This window comes from Tachypleus tridentatus, chromosome 7, assembly GCF_004210375.1.
Source record: "Tachypleus tridentatus isolate NWPU-2018 chromosome 7, ASM421037v1, whole genome shotgun sequence".
NCBI lineage: Eukaryota > Metazoa > Arthropoda > Merostomata > Xiphosura > Limulidae > Tachypleus > Tachypleus tridentatus.
In genome coordinates this window covers 141,838,007-141,865,847 of record NC_134831.1, presented here as the reverse complement: position 1 = coordinate 141,865,847, position 27,841 = coordinate 141,838,007, and the positions used below count along the sequence as shown (strand labels likewise).

At 35.4% G+C, this 27,841-nt stretch overlaps 1 protein-coding gene across 3 annotated transcripts in view; it reads right to left on the bottom strand.

The window, feature by feature from the left end:
• Positions 1-27,841, bottom strand: part of LOC143256765 (protein tiptop-like) — a 132,704-nt gene that overhangs the window by 41,448 nt on the left and 63,415 nt on the right. Inside the window, exon 2 of one of the 3 annotated variants that reach the window (XR_013031471.1) lies at positions 26,087-26,711. The exons of the other annotated variants lie outside the window; for them this stretch is intronic. The gene's annotated coding sequence lies outside the window, so the exon portion shown is untranslated. Of the gene's footprint in view, positions 1-26,086; positions 26,712-27,841 lie in introns of those variants that run through there. 3 annotated transcript variants of the gene reach the window in all.

The window sequence follows — 27,841 nt, the reverse complement described above, 5'->3', positions numbered from 1 at the left end:
ATTGTCTCTTTTGAATTTCGCGCAAAGCTACACGAGGGCTATCTGCGTTAGCCGTCCCTATTTTAGAAGTGTAAGACTAGAGGGAAGGCAGCTAGTCATCACCACCCATCGCCAACTCCTAGGCTACTCTTTTACCAACGAATAGTGGGATTGACCGTAACATTATAACGCCCCCCACGACTGTAAGGGCAAGCATGTTTGGTGCGACGGGGATTCGAACCCGCGAATTACGAGTCGAACGTCTTAATCCACCTGACCATGCCAGGCCCTTTGAATTAATATCTTTTTGATAATATGACCACATTTTGTCGATCGTATACTTCTAGAACGTAATATTGTTTGGAAAGGAACACAATATGTGTTACGATTAAAACTCATTCCAAACTTAACGTATTTTCATAATCTTACGTAACAGAAAGTTTGTTTATTTTAGAATTGCGAACAAAGTTACACAGTGGTAGTCTGCTCACAGCGGGTATCGAAACCCGGTTTTTACGATCTGCCGAACGTAACAGAAAGAAAACATTCAATAAGAAATAACAGTAAAAATTCTAATACGAAAGCAGGAGAGGACAAAAGATCTGTGATGTACAAAGTGTGTGTGTGTGTTTTCTTATAGCAAAGCCACATCGGGCTATCTGCTGAGCCCACCCAGGGGAATCGAACCTCTGATTGTAGCGTTGTAAATCCGAAGAAATACTGCTGTACTAGCGGGGAGCCATGTACAACCTAATAATAACAGACTAATGCAAGACACGACTTTTGAAAAACCGAAACCAATTTCAAACAATACTTGTCTTGAAATTGGTTCAAACGTAGCAAGAACTAGAATGAAATGATTCTACAAACCTGTTATTTGGTTAAATATTAATTTGCAACTCAACTAAGTTCAAGCTATCGCTTGCTAGTATAAAATTACGCCGATATATATAAATGTCGTTCGTCTTAATTTGATAAATCATAAAAAATTTCATATACTAACACTTTACTGTTCTTAAAGTCTCATTCTAGCCTGAGAGCTTATAATAATAAAAATTGGGTTTTGATATCTGCGTAGGGCATAAAACATATAGTTTGTTTTGTTTTTGTTTTGAATTTCGCGCAAAGTTACACGAGGGCTATCTTCGTTAACCTTCCCTAATTTATCAGTGTAAGACTAAAGGGAAGGTAGCTAGTCATCACCACTCACTGCCAACTAATAGTGTGATTGACACTCACATTAAAACGTCTTTTCAGGCAATTTCAGTCCTTTCCAATGAAAGGAGTGAAAATGTTAGGTGACGAGTTTCGATCTAGCAACGAAAAGGCTGTTTCTCGAGCGCTCTAACCATCAGGTACTATTTGTTCTGGCCCGGCATGGTCAGGTGGTTAAGGCACTCGACAGTCTTTCCGTTGCTAGATCAAGACTCGTCACTGAACATGTTCACCCCTTTCATCCTCAAATGAGATATAATGTGACGGTCTGTCCCACTATTCTTTGGTAAAGAGTAACTGAAGAAGACATAGCGGTTGATGTCAACTAGATGCCTTCTCTCAAGTCTGTCCCTTATAAATTAGGGACTGCTAGCTCAGATAGCCGTCGAGTAGCCTTAGGCGAAATTCAACAAACAAATAAAGTTCGTAAAAGGAAAGAAATTATATTGCCTGTTAGAATTTATTTTAACAAGAATAACGAAATTCATGATGAACTTCTACAGTAATACTATAAATGTTTTAAGTTAGAACTTTAAGTTTTAAACGTCTATAAGCAATCGTAAAATATTATTATTTTATACTTTGCCTTTATAAATAGTTCGTAAAATCGATTAAATTTATTTTCTGCTAAATTGGTACAAGGATTTAACAAAAGTTTTAGTATTAAAAAAAAAACCTAGGAAGAAGAAGAAAAAATACACCTATAAGAGACTACAAAACGTAAACAAAAACTGCTCGCTAACAAATATTCGCGCGCTAGCTTAATGCAGTTACAGGCAATTTAATTCCACGGTGACTAGTATATCGACTGGTGGGTTTTCTTGAGTAAGTTCTTATGGTGATAACCTAGTAAGATTTTCCTAAATACCAGCAAGAATAGTCTCATGAGAGATAAGGATCCTCTTTCAACTGCTGTATCAAATTTGAAAATTCTGTTTGGTTCATCTTCTTTTCTCACTGCATCTCTCGTGTTGCTTCCAAGTATGCCTAACTCTCTCGTGACCAATAGAATAGATGGTATCATCACCCGAGTTGATTCGAATTACCTGGAGGGATAGCCCAGGCAGAACCACTCGAAGAAACAAACACAATATGCCAGAAGGTTAACAGCTCTACGAGAACAGATAATGTTGTAGATGAAAAAGTTCGGTTGACAGATGGTGTTTAAAGCCCATTATATTGCCGATCAGTTTAAATACAACGTTCCGTATAAGATCTGAGCACGTTATTTACCATCCGGTTTATTAACAATAGAACGAGAAATAGAATTTGAACAGTCGTAAACCTGTTACTGTGGAAATTTAAAAACATACATAATAATGTTTCTTATACGCAATGGGATAGAGAATGCATACTGAAATTATATTCTTTATACTCTCTTTATAGAAGAATATTTTGTGATACTTATCAAACATGATTTAGTACTAAAATGTATTTAGAATATGTTTTAGAATCATACGTCTTATATACATTATATTTATCTATAATGAATAAAACAATTTTAAGATAGTCAAATGAAATAGGTTTTCTGTTCATAAGTTTATAATTTGTTTGTTTTTGAATTTCACGCAAAGCTACACGAAAGCTATCCGCGCTAGCCGTCCCTAATTTAACAATGTAAGATTAGAGGAAAGGCATCTAGTCATCACCACCCACCGCCAACTTTTGGGCTACTCTTTTACCAACGAATAGTGGGAGTGATCGTAACATTATAACACCCAATGCCTGAAAGGGCGAGCATATTTGGTACGACAGAGATTCGAACCATCGACTCTCGGATTACGAGTCGAGCACTTTAACCATCTCGCCATGGCGAGCCTAAGTTTAAAATATATATAAATATGTAACTGAGACAGATATTGAATTTTAATACAACATGTATCTTATTAAATTTTCTTAAAGCCTCTTTAAATTTTATGGTTTACATGCTACCAAATGTGCCTAATGTTATGATTGTGTGAGATGCTCAGATTATATTATACAAATTATAAAAGGGTAACGTATAAAATTCTGAGTTTTCGTTTTAAAATTTGGTAATATCTCTTTTTGTTGCCGCTAAAACAAATTTACAATTATAAGCCTAATATCATTCTACACACTTTATTAAAGCATGCTATTTCACATCATTGAAATTAATATTTGAGTTTATATGTATATGCAAACGACTGTTAATATCGAATCAGGCCATTTGTATCGTAGTTAGCAATTTTGGAAAAACATATCAAACAGGATGAACTTTAACTAAAATTAGGTTTGCAGTTAGCAATTTTGTAAACTATCAAATAACTTTGTTGAAAAAAGCATAACGAAACGATGAAAAGGGTGAATAGGATGAGGGGATTTGAAAAGTAAGAGCCATTACGCATATCATCATTACAAAATCGATAAGACTATTTTTTATTATCTAAGGAAAATTGTGGATAGAACTTTATGCTGTTGGACTAACGTATAAGAAATGGCTGTAATGAAAAATGTGAACTTCAGTGCAGACAAAAAGTGAAAAAACAAAAGAAAACAACAAAAAATGGGAATCAGTGGAAGAATAATGAATATTTTGATATCTAAAATGAAGTGAAACATAAAACAGTCACCAATACAGCGGGCAACCAAAAGACAACACTTCAGAAAATATATTCTGGCTTGTAAAAATAAGATTGACACAAAATAAGAAATAAAAATTAATTATGAACAGAACTTTTAAAAAGAAGTTTCGAACATCTTAGAATAATGGAAGCCAATGTATTTAAAAATTAAAGGTTAAATTATACAAATATTATACTATTTTATTGAGAAGGTTAAAGTTATTGGTTTCTATAAGTAATAATTAGAAAGAAAAAATCAAACAAAATTTAAAAAACAGTCTGAGAAATTAAAGGTTAAATTATATTCATCTTTCCAGATACGATATGATGTTCTTATAAACATTTGAGAAGTATTACTACGTTTAGATAAATTATTGAATAGGTTTTTAACATAGATTAAAAATAAGTACCTAATTTGCATTTTTACCTACAAGTGGCGCAGTGGTATGTATGTGGACTTACAACGCTATAAACCGGGTTTCAATACCCGTGGTGGGCAAAGCCAGATAACAGATTGTGTAGCTTTGCGTTTAACTACAAACAAACAAAACCTAGTTCTTGAATTTTTGTAATCATCATGTCTGATTTAAACAAATATTAATTACTAAATAAAGCAACCACTGATTTTTAGACTCGATATGCTAATAAAATAAAATGAACTACCACAATCACAGAACTTCGGTTGGTTGCAGTACATGCTTCGTTTAATTAATCAAATCAACTATTTCGTTCCATTAAATTATGCTTTAATATGTCCTCACTAGATGACGCTTCAAGCAGGTGCGCGTAACTTTTGGTTTTATTTCGTGACCACAGTTCATTTGAGATAACGTTAATGATTTTTAGAAGAAACAGAACAAATATGATTGGTTGAGAGGTTGATGTGAGTCGCCAGGTGTAGCAGGACAATTTGTGGCATCATAAAAAATGCTGTTTTGTTTTTTTTTAGATGGAAAAACGTTTCCTGACGCTACTGGAGTTAAACTTTATGCTTTAAAATTGGAACAAAGTTTAAACGCATTAAAAACTTGAAATAGATTTTATAATAAAGCACGCAAAGGTGTCTCAAGAACGACAATGAAAAAGCAAACGGAAACTCAGTATCAAGAAATAAATCAGTCTGTTCTACTTCAACAGAGCCGCCTTTTCAGATGGTCACGGGATTTCGCCATATTATAAAGGCCGTAAATTTATAGCAGTGATGAGCCGTTTATTTCAAGGACGTTCGTGCACACATATCAGAAGCCACTTCCAGCCCGCCTTTGAGGACTAGTAGGTTTGAAGATTTCGCAAGTTCGAAGATAAGATTTCTCTTCTTAGAACATGTAGAAGACAAAATATAAAAACTTAATATTCTATTTCAAAATAAAAGCATAGAACGTGTTCTTCAAATGACTGTGTTATTTTTTGATAAGATAAGAAACTATAAATGTAAATTATTCAACAGAAATGTAAATCTTACTGGCATTAATCTAAGGTTACTAATAATAAATGGTTCCTACACACACCAGCTAAGTGTAGTTGTAGAGTTTATGAATACAATGCATTTGCCAACTGCGTGACCTATATTACTAAAAACAACAACAAGAAAAAAAATCAAATACTGCATCTCAGGTACAGGTCCCTCACCTGCTCCCTATAATTGTTTAATGAGCACATAGAATGTAAACTATAATTTCTTACTTATTAATTTTTTTTAAACCACTGCGAGCGTACCTAAAGGTTCTATTTTGAAATAAGTTTGATAATTTGAGAAACGACTATCGAAGATCCTTCAGTGTTTGCGTTTGCATAAATCATTACAGAGAGGGGGACTCCAAGAACCTATATTTGAATATTAAACAAGCTTAGGGGTAACATTATATTTTCTATAACGTCCGTTAATTATGGAGGTAGATAAAAAGGATTTGTGACCGTTGAGTATTCGATAATGTCAGTAAGACTGGTATGACTGGATGGAAACCTCATCGTAACCACTGTTTAAAGGCAAAGAATTGTGCTGTTTTTTCTTATTTTCTGATAAAAACAGGTGCAAAACATTATTACGCATTACAATACTTCTCTGACATAAGTTAAGGCACTCGGCTCGTAATCCGAGGCTCGTGGGTTCGAATCCCGTCACATCAAACATGCTCGACCTATCAACCGTGGGGACGTTATAAAGTGACGGTCAATCCAACTATTCGTTGGTAAAAGAGTAGCCCAAGAGTTGGCGGTGGGTGGTGATGACTAGCTGCCTTCCCTCTAGTCTTACACTACTAAATTAGGGACGGCTAGCACAGATAGCCCTCGAGTAGCTTTGTACGAAATTCCAAAACAAACAAACTGACATAAGTCTGTCGAACACTTTTTTATTACTATACAAAATGTGCATAAGTTCTTCAAAAAAGCACTTTCAGTAAAACATATAGATAAAGTCAGTTATACCTACCATAACGCATCATAACCAAACTATCTGTTAAGTTCTAGGTCTTATTAGCTATAAATCGGCATGCGATTCCGCTTTGCCCTGAGTTTAGTTTGTTTTGAATTTCGCGCAAACCTATACGAGGTGTATCTGGGCTAGTCGTTCCTGATTTAGCAGTGTAAGGCTAGATGGAAGGCAGCTAGTCATCACTTGTTTGTTTGTTTGTTTTTTTTGAATTTCGCACAAAGCTACACGAGGGCTATCTGTGCTAGCCGTCCCTTCCCTAATTTAGCAGCGTAAGACTAGAGAGAAGGCAGCTAGTCATCACCACCCACCGCCAACTGTTGGGCTACTCTTTTACCAACGAATAGTGGGATTGACCGTAACATTATAACGCCCCCACGGCTGAGAGGGCGAGCATGTTTGGCGCGACTGGGATGCGAACCCGCGACCCTCAGATTACGAGTCGCACGCCTTAACACGCTTGGCCATGCCGGGCCTACTAGTCATCACCACCCACCGCCAACTCTTGGGCTACTCTTTTATCAACGAATAGTGGGATTGACCGTAACATTATAACACCCCCACAGCTGAAAGAGCTAAGTAAAAACAAACGTTTGCGCTAAATCAAAGTGCTTTTCAAAGACAGGCTAAGTGTATTTTGCCAGAAGTAAGTCAAAGGCTATCTATCACTTTATGCGTCACTGACGTTTTAACTAGTTTACATCATAAAGTACATTTTACCGAAAGACATAGGTCATCACTTTTTGCATTATTGGTGTTTCAATTAGTATACGTCATTAAATATTTTACTGGAAGTATTTTAAAATGCCATAACTTTAGGCGTTAATGACGTTTTAATTAGCTTACGCCATTATCTATATTTTACTGGGAGTAAATCGACGGCCATGACCATCGTTACAAACGTTTAATTTAGGCTTCATTACCCATATCAGAAAAATGGCAGTGAAGTGCAAACAGATTCAAAATGTGTATTGATGGAGTTCCTGACTATATAATGCTTTTCCATGATAGTGATGATCTTTGACCACTTGGTTCATAAGACATAGATAGTAGTTGCGACATATCTATATATCTATACGTGTTAATGTTTTTGAATAACCTTACGCTGATCGGGTTAGTATTCTGCATGGATGAACACAAAATGTTTTAACATTACCCGAGTATCCTCAATAAAATAGCGAAGTGTTTTCACGGAAAGTTTTTCCTTATACTGCTACATGTATGAAACTCACGTAAAGAAGTTAAATATATGAAAAAGGAACTCGTTTTCAGAACTTCGGAAGAGATCTCTGTATCGCACATGCTGTTTGTTACCTACTTACATAATATACTCAAAGTGTCACTTACGTGACGAAATGTCTTCAAAATAGTCTATTTGTAATTATTATAATTAATTTAACTTGTGTGACTTCCCAATAGATGATAATGTGCTGCTTAATCGAGCTCTGGCAGTATCAGTACAGCCGTCATTAAACACGAGTGACAACTGTTTACAACACTCATAAGCATTTCCTTAGGATGTTTAAGAACCTAAGATAAGAATTGAGACGTGTATGTAGTCCATCCTGCAGTCTTTAGTATACATGACAAGAAAAACACTTGTAAAGAAAAAAAAAGGACTAGGCGCCAATCCCTCTACCAAGACAAATTAAACACCATCTAACTCATTACGAAACTCCACCCTTTTAATAGGGGAACCATTCCGACGACACTATACATGACCACCCAGGGAAGCTCAGACGGGGCGGGACTACTTCTTGTCGGCGGAAATTATTAGACATAAGAAGTAATGAGTCTTCAGTGTATTAAGGAGCAATCAGCTCGAGAGCTCTGTATATACAAGATGTCATACACGTGTCTACGACTTTCAACCACTTATATGCATGCAGACCACGTAGTTGAAGTGTATAACCTGTGTGAGAAAATAACTGCTTCCCTCTTTTTCCTTTTCTTTTTTTTTTGAAAACGCTGCTCACCAAATGCTTGCTTTGTGTAGAAACATACAGCTATTGGCATGATTTATTAGTAGTCATTTACTGCCAGGGCCAGTAACGGCGTATATAGCAGGCCATTACGTACACAAGTTCGAAGTGATCAAGAGCAGACGGTGTCTGTCCGTGTTCTACTTGCCAAACGCTCACTAGCCGATATTGCTGAAGAACCCATTTGTCCTACCGACACTACTTTTTCTTTTTTTTTTCTAAATAATAACCGAAAGAACGAGCGTTACTTTCAACAGAACTACTACAGAGAGCCAGGTGCACAGATACTGACAACAGTTTGCTAGAGCCGAAATTTGAAGCCACGAGTATTATAGGCATAGCGAACAAAACATCTATTTATCGAATTTCACGAGAAACTACACGAGGGCTATCTATGCTAGCCGTCTATAATTTTCAAGTGACCGACGAGAGGAAAGGCAGATAGTCAACATAACCCACTACCAACATTTTGTTCAATACATATATATTTATACCAGAGAACAGTGGGATTGATCGTTTCATTATAACGCTTCCTACAGCTGATAAAGCAGAGCACGTACTCTGACGGAATTCGAGCCCATGACCTGAAGATTGGAAGTCGAGTACTCTAACCATTACCTTTTATACATGCGCATTGGTTTCTCAATTTGCACTCTCGAATCGGCCTGGCATGGCCTAGCGCGTAAGGCGTGTGACTCGTAATCTGAGGGTCGCGGGTTCGCGCCCGTGTCGCGCCAAACATGCTCGCCCTCCCAGCCGTGGGGGCGTTATAATGTGACGGTCAATCCCACTTTTCGTTGGTAAAAGAGTAGCCCAAGAGTTGGCGGTGGGTGGTGATGACTAGCTGCCTTCCTTCTAGTCTTACACTGCTAAATTAGGGACGGCTAGCACAGATAGCCCTCGAGTAGCTTTGTGCGAAATTCCAAAAAAAACAAAAACAAAACATTCTCGAATCATCGCTTTTGCGAAATATAGCTTTAAACCCTATATTCAAATAAAAATAACGAAGTTCGAAGCATGAAATACACAAAGCAATAATAAACACTTAAAGTACTTTTTCTGAACCTTCTCTACTAAAAGAACGAAAAAAGCCTAATACGTTGCTTCTGTTTGCTGAAATGTGTTAATGGTTATCATTCCTCTGTTTACTTCCAATTTTGCTGAATTTTAACAAAATTATTCACTGTTTTATAACTTTTCATAACGTTAGCTTCAGCTACTAATATATATTTAACTGAAAACAAGAACAGAGAAAAACAAGAAGATATTTATTCATAAAAGTCCACAGAATAAAACAGACGTTAATACCTACTTGTCTGTTGTTAGAAACATCGGACTAGATGCTTACAAGTAAATAAACATGTTACAACTTTAACTTCTATTTTTCGTTCTTGATAAAATACTAATTTATTAACTGAAGCTTTTGTTTTATTACATATTTTAAATACATAGCAAAGCATTATACTGGTTACCGATTATCTTTTGCGTGTGGTGGGGCTCAGGGCAAGTTGATTCAGTCACATTTCTTACCTTTGGATTTCAGGACACTCGTGTACTGGGGGTTTGTAATTAAATGAACAACGTCCAGTAACAAAAGGAATCGCCTAAAATATACACTAATTTTTAACTCTATTCTTTCTTTCTTTGATGAACATTGTCTTTATGAAATATCATTCATTAAGGTTTAGAAATAGTTTTATATCTAAAAGTGGCATTCATATATCATAACTCTTATCTTGCAGTTAATGACAAACAGAGGCTCATTAATATTTGGGATCCTAACTGTGCAATTGACGCAATTATAGAACACGCAAAAAACGATTCTAGGCCATAGATATTATGTCTGTTAAACATTATCTCAAACATACTGGGTTATGTGTAGGAAGAGATAGTATTCGTCCTTTAACGTTGTTCTTCGTACAGTTATCACAGTCACAAGAAGAGATAGTGTAACTTTTACACTAGAGAAAAAAACAACACATTCATACGTTTTTGAACATTGCAAACCAAATAAACACAACATAACCATAGAAAACACCCAGATATTAAGTAGGGAAACAAATATAAAAAACGCAAAATCAAAGAAGCCCTACTTATACAGCAACTAAAACCAAAATTAAACCAGTATAAAGGAACACCTTTATACCTATACTAATTAATAACCTAACATCCAGCTGCATCGCCCCCTACAATCCGGTACCCGTTTATACTCTCGTCCCTAAGACATGTGTCCGTCAACAATCACATTCAAATTCTCTCTTTCTTAACCTGAAGGTGACCTAGGATGGTCGAAACGTTGTTCTCTCCTTATCAATAAAAGTGTTAATACCTATACCAGTCGTTTTGAGATACAGTGTAACTCTTAAATCACTCGTACAGTCATCCTAGGCACACTGGATCTATGTATGGTTGTTATTGGCACATGGAAGGACAGTGTAACTCTTAGATCCTTCGTACAGCTATTAAAAGAGCATTGGATCCCTGTACAGTTGTCGCGTGTGCATGGAAAGATAGTGAAATTCTGAGATCGATAGAACTGTTGTCACAAACACATGAAAACACGATACTCAGACCCCTTATCACAGGCGCATGAAGAAAGTATAACTCTTAGATCCATGCTATACAGTTGGCACAGACAAATGGAGATACGGTACATTTGTCAAACTCTCTGATCACCACTTGTGTAGTTATAACTCTGCAGCTGTCGTTTTGATTCAGTGTAAATTTTAGAATAATTTTTATCTAGAAGTCGACCAACGAAGTAAATACCTTGGTAGACTCCCTATTGTAACGGTAGTTGATCAATAAGTTTAGTATTTCAAGTTAATATTGGTTCTTAGTTTCTTCAGCCTGCGATTCACCTGCTGCTTTAGTCTTAAGATTCAGATCATTATTTAGTTACAGACATTGATATTTCTGTGTATGATTTCTGTTTTATTTGTTTAAAAGTATTAAAGATTTGGTGTCTTTCTTACATTCGCTCCTTGTCTTTTCAAATAACTACAAGCCACGTTTTGCTTTCACCGTTACTTGCTGAATACCCGACTCTTCGGTTATCTACAGGCCTAAGTACCTGCCAGTTAATTAATCTCTTCACACGTGTTCGATAAAACAGGTACACAAACTGAACTGAAAATTGTACTCTACCTTCTGGCATAATTGGATATGAGTTGCTGATTATTATTTTGATACACACTTTAAAGAATACATTTAACATTAAAGTAACGTGTTCAGTCCAGTGCCCCAAAATTTAACTCATAGAAACGTAATTGCATTATTTTAAATATATAAGTCTAATTCGTGTATACTTTCACTTCCAAAACGGTTAGTTCAATAGATGAGCAGGTGGTTAGGGCGCTCGACTCACAATCTGAGGGTCGCGGGTTCGAATTCCCATCACACCAAACATGCTCGCTCTTTAACCAGTGGGGGCATTATAATGTGACTGTCATTCCCACCATTCGTTGGCAAGAGAGTAGCCCAAGAGTTGTCGGTGGGTGGTGATGACTAGCTGCCTTCCTTCTAGTCTTACACTGCTAAATTAGGGACGGCTAGCACAGATAGCCCTCGAGTAGCTTTGTGCGAAATTCCAAAACAAACAAACAAACAAACTAGAGGGAAGGCAGCTATTCACCACCACCCACCGCCAACTCTTGGGCTACTCTTTTACCAACGAATAGTGGAATTGATTGTCACATTATAACGCCCCCACGGCTGAAAGGGCGAGCATGTTTGGTGCAACCGGAATTCGAACTTGCGACTCTTAGATTACAAGTCGAACGCCTTAACCCACCTAGCCATGCTGGCCCCCTCATTTAGCTTGACGTGAATATCCGAAACAAACAAACATTACGTGTAGATTTAGACAAGCCCTGCCCAGCCCGGCAAACAGACTAGTTCCAGATTTAACTGAAAACAGAGTTTCGATACTAGTTATAGCTAACTTGTTTACTCACTTTTTAAAATGTTTTTTTTAGGTTATTACGTTAGTTACTGACAAGTAAAAGTGTACTTTAAATGCATTATTCATCACATAAGACCTACTTGGTGATTTTAATTCGGTATGATTTTCAAAGGCTGAACATATGTTTGTTTCTTTGAAGTCAATTTACAAAGCTACACGAAGGGCCATCTGTGCTCTTCCCACCACTGGTATCGAACCTGGTTTCTAGCGTTGTAAGTCCGCAGACATATAACTGTGTCACTGGGGAGTCTGGATTCAAGAAAGACATTGGAAATGTAGACTAAACTAATGTACTGTGCTTTCATTTAATTTTTAATTCGTTTCAACATAACTGTGAATATCTTCCCATCAATGGAATGCCACAGAACAATAACACTTGAACATAGAACTGGTATTTTACCCTAATATTCCGATAATAAGAGCTGTACTTTATCGGTTAATAAGGCGCTCAAGTAGTTTAAGAAATGATTTACAAAACTGAGACTTAAATTTTTGGCTCTGATAAACTCAAACCATTAACAAAGGGATAGAACGAGGGTTAACTGTTTTTAAAGTGTTTTCTTCTTTCTTATTTTAACTAAATCTCACACAAAATAATTCATACGTTAATTATTTTATCTTTATTCGAAAATTATAGCCTCCTATCGCTCTAGTCCAGTAAGGCCTAAATGTACTGTTTTTTTATTAAAGGGTATTTCTCTATTAACGCCGTATTTCTGAACTTGGACTTATGCTGTAGCAAAAATTGGTAAGTACTCTTTTCTACATTTTACATAACTTTCTGCCAAGTCAAAGGAAAACGTGAATTTCTTCAAGCCTTAAGTATTATTTCCAAGTGTGAATTAGAAATATTTCGCGTAAATATGGCAAATAGTACTACAATATAATAAAATAATGATTTTATTTTGAATGGTTTGTTTGTTTGTAGCTAAGCGCAAAGCTTTACAATGGGCTATCTATGACCACCATGACTATCGAAAACCTATTTTGTAGTAAACTTATCGCTGACCCACTGGAATCTTGATTATAAAGAGCTAAGTTTTACATATTAATTCACTATAACGTGCAAACGCAGATTAGTTTTCACGGAAGATTTTCTTAAGGTACTTTAAGTCTATTCTGAGATGTATACTCTCTGCTTTCAGGTATACTGAGAACAATGTTGTTGTTAACAATGAGGTAATATTGTAGTTATTCACTTTTCCCAATATTTCATTCGTGAATAATTACCTTTGTCCGGTAATATACATGATTTTTGGCTGTGTAACGTATATATAATAAGAGAAACTTGGACTTCTGAACTTCTAAAGATTTGGTTTGCTTTGAATTTCGCACAAAGCTATACGAGGGCTATCTGCGCTAGCCGTCCCTAATTTTTCAGTTTAAGACTAGAAGGAAGACAGCTAGTCATCATTACTCACCGTCAACTATTGAGCTACTCTTTTACCAACGAATAGTAGGATTGACCATCACATTATAACGCCCCCCGGCTGAAAGGGCGAACATGTTTGGTGTGACGAGATTCGAAACCTTGACTCTCAGATCAAGAGTCGAGCGCCCTAACCACTTGACCTTGCTAAGCCCTGCTAAAAAGAAAACAAAAGTTGTGAATATTATTAATAATTACATATATACTAGTCAATTGACATTTTGATAGGAAACAATTTAAATTTAATGAATAACATCTTTGATAAGTAAATCACCCGGTTACGGCTAGAAAATCTGACTATCCATACAAATGGCTAATAAGGACATGTGTACCAGGTCACGGATATAGCAAACAGACTGTTTATTCCATAAAAGATTGTTTCGAACCATATAATTATTTTAGATAAATCAAGACAGTGGAGATATGGTTTAAAAGTTACTCATACGACAAAAATAGAATGAAACTGAACAAACTTAAGACAGAAAAGAAAGAAGCGAGTCACGAATTTATACTTTGAGCGAAAAAGAAAACGAAATAGAACATAAACAATACTTAAAAAGAGGTTGTGTTAGGTATAAGATATAAAACAAAACGAATGGTTGTAAGAAGGATGATAAACCAGAACGGTATCATATAACTCAAAATGTAAGAGTTGACGAAGTATGAAAACGAACAGAAGTACAAGAAAGAAGAAAAAAAAATGTGAGTGACAGTAAAGACATTATGACATAAGCTAAAAAAATGTATAATGTATAGTATTGGTATGGACGAAAATTAGTTTAACAGAGTATAATAAGAAGGAAATATCACAATTTAGAAATAACAGTTAGGTGTAGAAGAACCAAGAAGAAAGAAAATGTTTAAGGAAGACCAAGACCAGAGGAAGAATTCAGGTTACAGCAGAAGCAGAAAGCGAAGACTTAAAACATGACCCAGAAAGGTATCAGGTTATAGCAGAAGAAGAAAGCGAAGACTTAAAACGTGACCCAGAAAGGTATCACGTTATAGCAGAAGAAGAAAGCGAAGACTTAAAACGTGACCCAGAAAGGTATCAGGTTATAGAAGAAGAAGAAAGCGAAGACTTAAAACGTGACCCAGAAAGGTATCAGGTTATAGCAGAAGAAGAAAGCGAAGACTTAAAACGTGACCCAGAAAGGTATCACGTTACAGCAGAAGAAGAAAGCGAAGACTTAAAACGTGACCCAGAAAGGTATCAGGTTATAGCAGAAAAAGAAAGCGAACACTTAAGTGACCAAGAAAAATGTTAAATTAGAGAAGCATCTAAAAAGAGAAATAATCAATAACCAAAAAAAATCAGATTAAAACAAGAGAAAAGACAGAGAGCGGGGATTTGAAAAGGGTAAGAAAGAGAACGGATTACAAAGAGAAGTAAATTGGAGAAAGAATCACAAAGTAATTGACAATGATAAATACTTTGTTTCTAAGTGAGCAATATGAATAAACAATTCGTGTGTGCAAAAGGTGTTAATGGAATCATGAGGTGCTTGTGTGCGAAAAACTTGCCTGAAATAAGCACAACATTTGTATACTCATACATAGAACATTGTAAGAACAAGACGTTTCGGATTACGCAATATTGAAAAACATGAAAATTAAAACTTTTTACCACCGTACTGAAAATGTGGCATCATTATTGAGCGTATAGTTCCAGTTTTTCATATAAGAGTGTATCAACTGTTCGTATTAGGCGTAGCTATAAGTGTCTGCTGCCTATTATTTAAAAGCAATAAGTCACGATGCTCTTTACAAGGTGGGTGGAACTGAAATGACGTTAACAAGAAAGCTTGCATATGCCCGAAGTCTTTAAAAAAAACTGCCAACCGTGAGACAGATAGATTCACGCCAACGTCAGCCGTTTTGTTTTATCCTCCACCATCTCTAGAGATGGTGTCACTATTTCAGAATTCAAGCTGCCAAGTTAATAGCCACTGATTTAGTAAACTCGTTTGTTGTCTTCATAACTTGTGCTTTATGTCAGTCCAAACCGCTAGATCATGGCCCCCTAGTGTCAGACTAACTGCATGCCCCCTGCACAGTGAAGCACCCTCTTGTTAGATGAAACGTTTCTTGAGTTCTTTACCACTAGTCTCGGTGCCTCATATTTTATGTAGAGTTTCGATTTCATGTATAATTCAATAATTAGACAGCTCATTTAAATCTCTTTTCTCAGGTTCACACCCATATCACCTGACTGTTCCATAACCAATCAACGCAAATGCTTGATGAATGTGACTGCAGATTTAGTGTTATGTGGCATTAATAAAAAAACCTTTCTGCGTACTTAAGCATACAATATTTCACGATCAAAAGTTGTCAGTGATGACTAAGACTGAGTGTATAATTCCAAATCTCACTCGACCACCCAATCCAGTGAACCATGTTTCCACCCATCGTTCACCCCTTTCCCTCCTGCGATGGAGCGGACTGATTTATTCATCCTTAACCATCGACTCATGGACATATAGTACTATAAATATCTCAGCGCTAAATCCTGTGGCAAATCCTGAGCACAACGGGAAATAACCAAAGTGCAATGTCGCCCACTCCGCCCTGTCTGCCTATAGTCCTATTGACACTTTGTGTTGTAATAGTGATGAGCTTCTGCTAACCTGGATTATGTTAGACAAACAAACAGGCATAAATATACGTAATTAAATATAGTAATTGTTGATAGTTGTATAATTTGCAAAACACTATTTAAAAACTTAAAGTAACGTTATTGAAGATGGCCATTCTATGAGACAAAATCAAACAATGATTGGAGAAGTAGGAGAGGAGCAATGCTTGTGAAAATTTAAGGGATGTCACGTGCGATAATATCTTGTAGAATATATGTTTTTCTGTACTCCGGCGTTTAATAGTTAAATATCAGTGATTACTTATAGCAAACTGAACATGAAGTACACGTAGAAAAAAAAAAAAAAAGGAGAAGAGTGATGGGATCCATTATATTAACAACATTTACTAGTGGAGGCGATGACATTCACTGAGTTCCAGCATCTACTGGATGGAAGTTCATTTACTCTCATCCCAGTACCAGTTATAGATTAAATTAGATAAGATTTCTCCGCGTCCAAGTATGAATTACAACCGAATCAGATGGGATTTCTTTTCATCTCAGCATGTAGTACTTCATTTTATAGCGTCACAGATTACATAATAACAATGTGGTTTACTAATTCGTACAGTCCTGGTCTAAATTGGAGATAGTGTCAACCACATTCAATCATTAGTGACGACTGTGATAGCAATTACTAACAAATGTAAGCTCAGTATAGTAAGTGATCATGGACTAGTGTAAAACCAGGTTATTAGTATCGAGAATGCAAAATCAGCCTCTTAGCACTTAGAACTGTCCTTTGTGACTGTTTGAAAAGTGAGTTATACAAAACCTCATATTCTGTATTGTCAGAAAGTAAACATCAATTTGAACAAAAATATTGAAATCTTTCGTCTTTCGAAGTATTCTAAATATCATTTATTAGTCATTGTTATGTAGATATAGCTAATGGGATTGAATCATTTTTTTATTAATTATATATGTAAGTTTTGAAACTGGTAACTCATAAGAGGGTTGGTTTAGCTGGGATGCATTGTATGATAGGATTACCCTTTTGCAATTATTATTTTAAGTTTAAAAAGAAAGCAACAACAACTACTAAACCAGTTAGTTAAGACAAATTAGACTATTGTAAATAAATCACCATGACAAACTGTAGTTTTATTGTATAATATACAACCATAGTTTGCTAAGGTGATTCATCTTCAATAGTCTTTGTTTCCTCGTTTTATCACCTTTGCATTTTCTACTTAGTTAAGAAACAATCCTGCTTAAATGGACTAATGGAGCAAACATACATTTATGTAGCTTTGATACTTGTTTAAAAGAGAAAATAATTTACATACAGCTCAGTATGAACCCCTTTGAAGACGAGGTTTTGCCATGTGTATAAAAATTCCAGGTATGTGAGCTAATAATATGAGTTATGAACAAATTATAAATAATCTACCTCATCTTTTACTCAGCGATAAGCTATTTTTTTATTATTCTATAAATCAAAACACATACAACACTTAAAAAAGAACATTCTCAACGTCTTCTTAAGAGCGTGTATTCCTCCTGTGCTTGAACTCCAATATGAAGTATATTTACACTGTCAGCATTTATTCACTCAAGCCATGAGTTCAACTAAGATAACAAATCATGTGACCTTACTGAATTGAACTAAATTATAGTCGTACTGAATTTTCGAGAATAGAAAACGCCAAACATGAACTTTAAATAGCATAAAACATTCCAAGTGCCACTGAAGAAGGGAACACGATTCTGTTCTTCCACATACACATAGTTACCGTCTTTCTTTCATTTAGAGTGGATTTCGTCTTGATGCTATCCGATGGATCAGCGGTAAGCTTGAGAACTTTTAATGCCAAACGGTATGTTCGATAACGGTAGTCACAGCACCACTAACATATTGTGTACCATTACGCTTAAAACCAAACATAAACATTTGTTTGATTTGATTTTGTACTTACGATTTTCTTGAAACGGTATCAACTTTTAAGAAGATCGTCTTGGTTTATGAAAACTTTTAGGAATAAGGCATAAGAGAAAACCTCAAGTGCCCAAAACAAACTATGATAATATACAAGCAGCATGAACAGTTTAAATGTGATTTTTTATACATATTGTCCAATAAGCTACTTCCATAATGCAACCTACACACTGTAGTGAGTGCATCAACGCATCTAACAAAATGATTAAAAAAAAGTCATAGAGTCTAAAATGTATCGAACGTTACTTAAATTTTCTAATGTATCAACACGAAGAAACCATTATTTTAAAACTTAACGACGTTATCCTGGAATTTTGTTAGGTAATTTTATTTGCAGAAGAGGGCGCCACAAGAATGACAGTATTACGATGTATGAATAAGCAAATATGATTTCAGTTAAGACACTAAGTAGAATCTGATTTATTAAACGAACCATAATTACTAAATAAGATATATCTGGTTTAACTCATATTAGATACCATTATTCAATTGAACATCAGTACAGTTCGTACAGTTTGATTTTAGAATAAGGTAATTTTGAAAGACGTTTGGAAGTTGTAGCTTTTGTTCTTTTTAATCGAAAATGAATTGGATTTTTGAACCAGAACAGTACTTTATACAATCTTTTTAATCGAAAAAGAATTCGATTTTTGAATCCGAACAGTACTTTATACACTCATGGACTAAACAATCAGGTCAGAGATCTCTACGATTCAAACTCATCCGTCGGAATGTGAACTATTGAACAGTTAGCAGCATCAGTCGCAAAGCTTTATTGAACCGAAATAACGCTATTGACTCAATTTTATAACACACCCACAGTTCATAGTATGGATGGTGTTTACCAGTAACATTCCTCGAACCTTGGATCAGTGGATAAACTAACTATAAGGCCACGCCAAGCCATATCCCAAAAGGAAGAAAGCAATACAAGCGTTTATGAGTGAATGCTTGTGGCGTGACACTGGTAACATTCCGGTAATTGCTTTAATCTATTAGAAAAAACAAACAAACAAATTCATCATGACTAAGTGCTCATCAAAATTTTATTATCAACACGAAAATGGCAGAAATATGAGTCCCCTCTTAACAATTATATTATAATATAACTATCAGGCAAGACACATTTTCTGTGACGGTTTTATTATAACACAAAATCCATGATTAAGGGGTTTCTTTTTGTAATATTTCTATTATTTTAAAAATGAACTAATATCTGTTCTTCGTGAAATTATAACAACAATAAACATTTGTAGAAAGTAATGTACTTTAGCAAATATTCCTAAAAAAAAATAAACACCAAACATGCTCGTCCTTTCAGTCGTGGGGGCGTTAAAAAGTTAAGGTCAATCCCACTATTCGTTGGTAAAAGAGTAGCCCAAGAGTTGGCGGTGGGTGGTGATGACTTTCTGCCTTCCCTCTTGTCTTACACTGCTAAATTAGGGACGGCTAACTCAGGCAACCTTCGTGAAGCTTTGTGCGAAATTCAAAACAAACCAAACCAAACCAATCCAGAAAATAAGAAACGCTCCTAAAACTACAAGAAAACACCGGATTTGTAATTATTTTTACAACAGACCTATGAGTTTTAGAAAAAGTCACAATTAATAGTTTCTTAATGATTTCGTAGTGTCAAAGTTTCAAATAACACCGAGCAAAAATTATACGCTTCTTCAGGAAGTACAAGAACCATAACATGTGCGCACGTTATAACAAATGTAGCTATCTAGTGGAAGAGATATTATTTGAAACGATGACTGACAGTTTTTTTTCTGTAAGTGTTTCTGAATATTTCAAAGAATTTCTTTTCTCATCTCTAATTCTATTAAAGTTACCTAAAATACAAATATTAACTTTTCATCTGAAATCATGCATGAAAAGAAGAAACGAAGAAAAACGTAAAATGTCAGGTGCATAATTCGCCCAAAGGAATTTTAATTTGGAATGATCAACTTACATTCGCTCATCGTAAAAACACGCAGAAAAATTTTAACTTAAACTAAAAGTTTGTAATTGTCAGTTTTAATTTTCACTGATTATAAAAAATTGCCATTTTTAATTTTCATTTTTATAGTTTACACTCCTTGGTTTGATTTGTTTTGAATTTCGCGCAAAGCTACACAAGGGCTATTTGCGCTAGCCGTCCCTAAATAAGCAGTGTAAGACTAGAGGGAAGGCAGTTAGTCATCACCACCCACCGCCAATTCTTGGTCTGCTCTTTTACCATGCCATTCTACAGATTTAGGAGTGTGGCTCAGCATGGCCAGTTGGTTAAGGATCTCGACTCGTAATCCGAGGGTCGCGGGTTCGAATCTCCGTCAAACCAAACATGCTCGTCCTTTCAGCCGTGGGGGCGTTATAATGTGATGGTCAATCCCACTGTTCGTTTGTACACTGCTAAATTAGGGACGGCTACCGCAAATAGCCCTCGTGTAGTTTTGCGCAAAATTCATAAAACAAAACACAAAATTGTATGAATATAAAACACAAAATTGTATGAATATATATATCATTAAAATAATAAGCCATTATGTTCGTGTCTTTTCTTACAGCAAAACCACATCGGGCTATCTGCTGAGTCAACCGAGGGGAATCGAAATAAGCTATTACAAGAATATTTAACCTTTTAACAAGTATGCACATGTGCCAACGTGAAAGTTGACAAAAACAAAGGCACTAATTAAGCTTTGAGCATAACTTTTTCACGAACAATAAACACTACCGACACTGTCGATTTATAAGAATTTAAAATATTAAATTCACTTAAAGCATGGTTATAATGTGTTTGGATAAAACATAAGAAATTAGGTTCTACCGACACAAGCACACATTAAAGCATCGATAATTTCAAACGATAACGGTACCGTTTGAGAACAATGGTTCACATTTTAATATTTCATTCTCATGCAAATTCGAATAGTATATACTTCACGTTCTGTTTCCACAGTGTTTCTGATCTCTATCTTGACCTCGTTGAAATATACTAATTCCTTATTTGCTTTGTTGTAAAGTGCCATCTGCGCTGTGCTCAATGTAGAAATTGAAATCTTAATATTTGTGTTATGAGTCCCCAGAAGCTCACCGCTAAGTCACTGGGGTCACACTAAATGATGACACGATCTCCCTCTCTTATACAGTCAGTTACTAAGTCAAAGGAAAGGAAGGTTTTAACTTAAATTTTAATTACGTGTTGTTTTTTATTACAGGCTTTCTTCATCGTGAGTACAACCACTGACTCAAGATAATAAAGCTGAAATCGCTTCTTTAGTTCCTGTATTTGCACAAGGAGAACATATCATAATAATCATCCAATAAACTCAGTGGGTACCTTATTAGAACATGTACTTAATATTGGATTGGATGATCCTTTGCTAGAATACCAGCTTGGACCGGCGTGTCACAGATTCCAAAGATTCCGGAAGACATCTTGTTTGGCTATAGCCTATTCGTGGAGCAGTGTGGCTTCCCATAGATTCATAGATATTAAAGGAGGGAACGTTCAAGCTCGTTCGTTCTCAAATCGATGATAGTGGTGAATAAGAATAATGAGAGAAGTCACTTTCCTACTCTTCGAACTTGGTTCGGACAATCCAAGCATGGTGAATTACTGCATTATCTTCTTGGAATTGCCTTATTCCATTAAAGTAGAAATCTAATATAGTCAACAACAAAGTTCCGGCATATTACTGATGTCATATGCCCTTCTAAAGTTATCAGAGGACCTAAAATGTGGCACAAGTACTTCCCCATGCCATTATACGTACTCCAACATTTTGTGTTGTCAGAAAAATGCATGCATGTTCAAGTTTCTTATGTGGTTTTCTCCATATGTTAAAGCCCCCCCCCTAGCACAGCAGTATGTTTACGGATTTACAACGCTAAAATCAGGTATTCGATTCCCCTCGGTGGGCTCAGAAGATAGCCCAATGTGGCTTTGCTATAAGAAAATACACACAAACACACATTTATTGAATAAAATCAAACTCACCTGCAATCATTCGCTGTCAATAGTAAGTGTTCCAAGCCACACTAAAAGCGTGCTTTCCTATACCTGAATTAAGTGGTTTGCAAACCTGTAGCACCACTGAAGCTGTGCTTTCCTGTTTCTGTGTTAAGCGGATTACAGGTAACGTAGTACTATTAAAAACATATTTTTCTGTTTCTGTGTTAAGCAAGTTACAGATAACGTAGTACTATTAAAAACATACTTTCCTGTTTCTGTGTTAAGCGGGTTACAGGTAACATAGTACTATTAAAACATAAAACAGATAACATACTTTCAAAACGTACTTTCCTGTTTCTGTGTTAAGCAGGTTACAGGTAACGTAGTACTGTTAAAAACATACTTTTCTGTTTCTGTGTTAAGCAGGTTACAGATAACATGGTACTATTCAAAACGTACTTTCCTGTTTAAGCAAGTTGGTAACGTAGTACTATTAAAGGTTACTTTCCTGGTAACGTTACAGGTAACATAGTACTATTAAAAACATACTTTCCTGTTTCTGTGTTAAGTGGGTTAGAGATAACGCAGTACATTAAAACAATACTTTCCTGTTTCTAAGTTTAGCGCTTTGCCGATGCCATATGACAGTTTATGTATTGTTTATCACATGTTACGATTGTAATCAAATCATGACACTGTTGTAGGAATAGTTAATTACTTTATAAGAATGAAAATATTCGCTTTTTCTCTCAGCCAGTCACCAGTGATTGTGGTTCGCTGGCGAGTTTCATTTTATCATAGTGTCAGAGGTGTTCTGTTTTGACTACTAATGATGTACTAGATTAGAAAATATATGTATTTTAACAGCCAGTTGAAAAAAAAAAAAAAGATCAAATTCTCAACACACACCTTTTAAACAAATATTTTTCGAAGTCCATGTGCATGTCTTTCTGAAAGTCGAAGATATCCTTTTTACCCATTGTCTTGCAGGTAGAGCATGATGTTAATACACCCTCTCAGGTAATCATACACAAGTAACTGGGAAGTTTGCAGCAAAGGTTCTAATAAAACAGCTAGTAACTGTACATTTTACAAAAAGAACCAAATCGCCAACCAATCAATATACGTTGTATAATAAGGATCACCTCCTTTCATTTTAACAAATTGTATCTTGTTTGTTTTTGAATTTCGCACAAAGCTACTCGAGGGCTATCTGTGCTAGCCGTCCCTAATTTAGCAGTGTAAGACTAGAGGGAAGGCAGCCTAGTCATCACCACCCACTGCCAACTCTTGGGCTACTCTTTTACCAACGAATAGTGGGATTGACTGTAACATTATAACGCCCCCACGGCTGAAAGGGCACGCATGTTTGGCGCGACGGGGATGCGAACCTGCGACCCTCAGATTACGAGTCGCACGCCTTAACGCGCTTAGCCATGCCGGACCCAAATTGTATCTAAGAAAACAAAACATAAATCACTAATTTTGCCTTGTTTCATATGATTTCAAAGACGTATAAAGCATGTGGAATATTTTGAAAGTACGTTATTTATCAAAAAGCTTCCATAACCAATTTGATCCGCGACACATTGAAATATAAAATTCACACACCACTATTTTAATACTCTGAGTATAAAATTCAAACTTGTCGAGCGTTATCAATATTACAGATAAAAATAGTGTTTAGATTAAATTATCAAAAGTGTATTTAAAAAGGTATCTTATGTGAAATATGGGCTCGATAATATGGGTTAAAAATCGACTATTTGTTAATGGCACTGTTTGCGAGTGTATAACAACCAAATGAAGAAAAATGACAAATTGGCACTAAATGCCATAGAATAAAATCCATGAACATGGCCTCGAAATGAGAGAAGAAGGATTATTATACGGAGTATTTGTGCCCTTATCTCTTAATAATATGGAACAATCACTAAATTTACTTTGAATATCAAAGATTAAAACCTCAAACATAAAAAAAAGCATGCAGTGTTCATTTTGTCGACGCCCCTAACCCATTGGCTCAGCGGTCAGAGGGCTTACATCGCAAAAATCCTGGTTTCTGTACTTGTAGTGGGTACAGCAAAGATAGCCCATAGTGTAGTTTGCCCTTAATAATAAATAAAAATATTTTGCTGAAGATGTTGACTTAGCAAAAATTGTTGGGAAAGTAATGACCAACAAAATACTGCCTTTATGAGAAAATATAATTATTTGAAAATTTGTAAAAAAAATATATGTAATACACCAAGGTAAACTATCTAAGTCTTAATGTCATTAAGTAATAATTACAATGTCTTGTATGTTACTTTAAACGTTTATAATCAATATGCTAAAAAGTGTGTTGCTTAAGCTTCTGAAACACAGGAGCACTTGAAGTGTGTATTTCAATTTCCTACCCTTAATTAGTGTTACTGATCCTTTTACTACCTCCTGACATTTGTTCTGCTTAGGGTTTCATTTCTCATGTTTTGTACTGTGTGTGTTTTCTTATAGCAAGGTCTGGCATGGCCAGGTGGTCAAGATACTCGACTCGCAATATCAGGGCCACGGATTCGAATCCCCGTCACACCAAACATGCTCATCCTTTCAGCCGTGGGGGCGTTATAAAGTGATAGTCAATCCCACATTTCGTTGGTAATAGAGTAATCCTAGAGTTTGCGGTGGGTCGTGATGACTAGCTGCCGTTCCTCTTGTCTTACACTGCTACTTTAGATACGACTAGCGCAGATAGCCTTCGAGTAGCTTTGTGCGAAATTCAAAACAAACGAAACAATTCTTATAGCAAAGATACACTGGGCTATCTACTGAGTCCATCGACGGGAATCGAACCCCTGCTTTTAGCATACTATTCGTAGTTCTGTGAATCTGCCAAATAAGAATATTACATAAAACGGGCTTACTCTGCATGAACCTATTATCTATTTATTATTATTATTATTTTAAAATTTATCTAACTGACTAACCCAAGACAATGGAAAAACGTAATCATTTACATTTTCTGCTGTATTGAGATATATTGTAATTTTAGAATTAGAGTTATATTAGAGTTTACTTTTTTATTTCTGTTAGAACAAGAGCAATCAGAAATATTACATATCTCTCCCTGCCCCTTCTTTTCGTGATTAGATTTGTTTACATTGGTTTGCGTCAAATAATTTAACCTCAGGAAACTCAGTAAACCCTTTTCAGTCCAGAATGATCATCATTTCCCGAATTATTTTACATATGGTGATGAGGAGTCTCAGCCTTAATGTACCAATGAAATCTGGAACAAATCTAACGACACTTTACAAAGTTATTAGCCCAAAATCGCGAAATTGCCCTATCTTCCCATTATAAGAGATGCTTCAAAGTAATCCAGAACAAATGTAGGGAGAACTATCTCATATTGACTTACCATCTTTCGTATAGATAGCTCTATAAGTTTTAGAGGTAGTCGATGCAGAAATACAGACAAAAACACATACACACATGCACTGGGGCTATAGGAGAACCAATGAAATAATTTAACAGTAGAAAGAACCTCATTTTTGTGATTTGATCTTTTTTTTGGGAGGAAAATGATCCTGCTGATTTTACTTTACCTGTAAATAATAAATTAAGACATGATTAAATTAGAACCCTGAATAAAATGAAGCTAAAATTCCAAAACTCTGGCTGTAAGTTAAATGTTTACACTAAATTAACTCGGCAAATATGCTTTTTTCACACACTTCCCTAAACTATTAATGTAGGAACATTTTATAAGTAATTTGCTTTATCTCTAACGAATAAGCAAATGTGACATAGTTTTTGTATTGGTTACGCTGTTCAGTGTTATTGGTTTGATAAATTTCAATTTTTCTCAGCAATCTTACCTGACATGGACATACAAAATACTATACAGAAAAAATAATCGGTCAATAACAGCTTTTTTTTACTTTATTCGAAGAATTTCTTTTAAGAAACGTTTTCCTAGTTAATAGTGTTATCTACATATATATATATATACATATATGAAATATAGGTCATTCAATGTATAAATGTTAAACTTGTTTATAATGGAACAGTAACCCTATAGAAAAAATCCATCAAATGACTTTTCCTTTCCATTTTTTATCATTTCACCATTCGTTTATTCATCATCTTCTCGTGCTTGTTTATTTTATTTTAGTAGGTCTATATTTCTTTACCTTCCCTCATTTATCCACCATTTTCTTGTTCAATAATATATCAATTATATACGCAAGTGCACAATAGTCACAGGTACATCCGTTTATCAACTGAACCGTAACTAATTTTGGATCGCTTTCGTTTATTTACTAAAATTTACCAGCCTATCCATTCATTGCAAGGATCGTGTTATTAACAGTTGTTTCTAAAAAGTTTTGATCACGAAATATGAATAACATCAAGTTATAAAGCTCGGCATGGCCAGGTGGTAAGAGTGCTTGACACGTAATTTAAGGTTAGCAGGTTCAAATCGTCGTCACAGCAAACATGGTCGCCCATTCAGTCGTCGGGGTGTTAGATGTTCGGTCAATCCCACTATTCGTTGGTAAAAGAGTAGAGCAAAAGTTGGCGGTGGATAGTGATGACTAGCTTCCTTCTCTATTGTGTTACACTCCTAAGTTAGGGACAGTGCAAATAATCCTCGTAAACTTGGCGCAAAATTCAAAACAAACAAACAAAACCAAATTATAAATATTTGTAATTTTAACAATAGTGTTAGTCCAAAATATTTTGGTTCCTTATCGGAAGAATATTCATGCGATTTCTAAAAATTCCCGGTAAAGAGCACTAAACTACCTGACTGTAACTAATATTTATTCATATAAAAGTCGGTGTAAAGGAGGAATGGGTACCCTATCTTACAACTATCCCTATCTTACAACTATTCCTATCTTACAACTATTCCTATCTTACAACTATTCCTATCTTACAACTATTCCTATCTTACAACTCTTCCTATCTTACAACTATTCCTATCTTACAACTATTCCTATCTTACAACTATTCCTATCTTACAACTATTCCTATCTTACAACTATTCCTATCTTACAACTCTTCCTATCTTACAACTCTTCCTATCTTACAACTATTCCTATCTTACAACTATCCCTATTTTACAACTATCCCTATCTTACAACTATTCTTATCTTACAACTATTCCTATCTTACAACTATTCCCATCTTACAACTATTTCTCAACTTTCTCCTGTAACTCAAGCAGCTCCTGCAAGTAGCGCATTCTTAAATAAAAAAAAAAACTCTGGTAAAAATAGCATTTGTATTTTCTAAAAATGTTAATGATTACATCAGGTTTATCAGACCCGCTTCCTTTCAAGCATCATGTCAACAATCAGCTTACTCTCAGAGACATAACATCGTCTTTTACTCAGCATAAACATATATACACACACACACACACGACAAACTGCTATTACAGAAATGTTGAAATTCTGTTAGCAATTCTAGGAAGATCTACAAATATACATTTTAAAAATAATACTTTTATAATATCTGTGGTGATTCCCATTATTATATGCCAGCTATGACTTCACAAATATTTTTTTTAAAATGTCATTAGCCAGACTAAACTGTTTCTTTGTTTAGTTGTTTCTTTTTTTGGATTTCGCGTGAAGCTACAAGAAGGATATTTGCGCTAGTCGTCCATAATTTGGTAGTGTAAGACGAGAGGGAAGGCAGCTAGTCATCACTACCAACCGCCAACTCTTAGGTTACTCTTTTACCAAC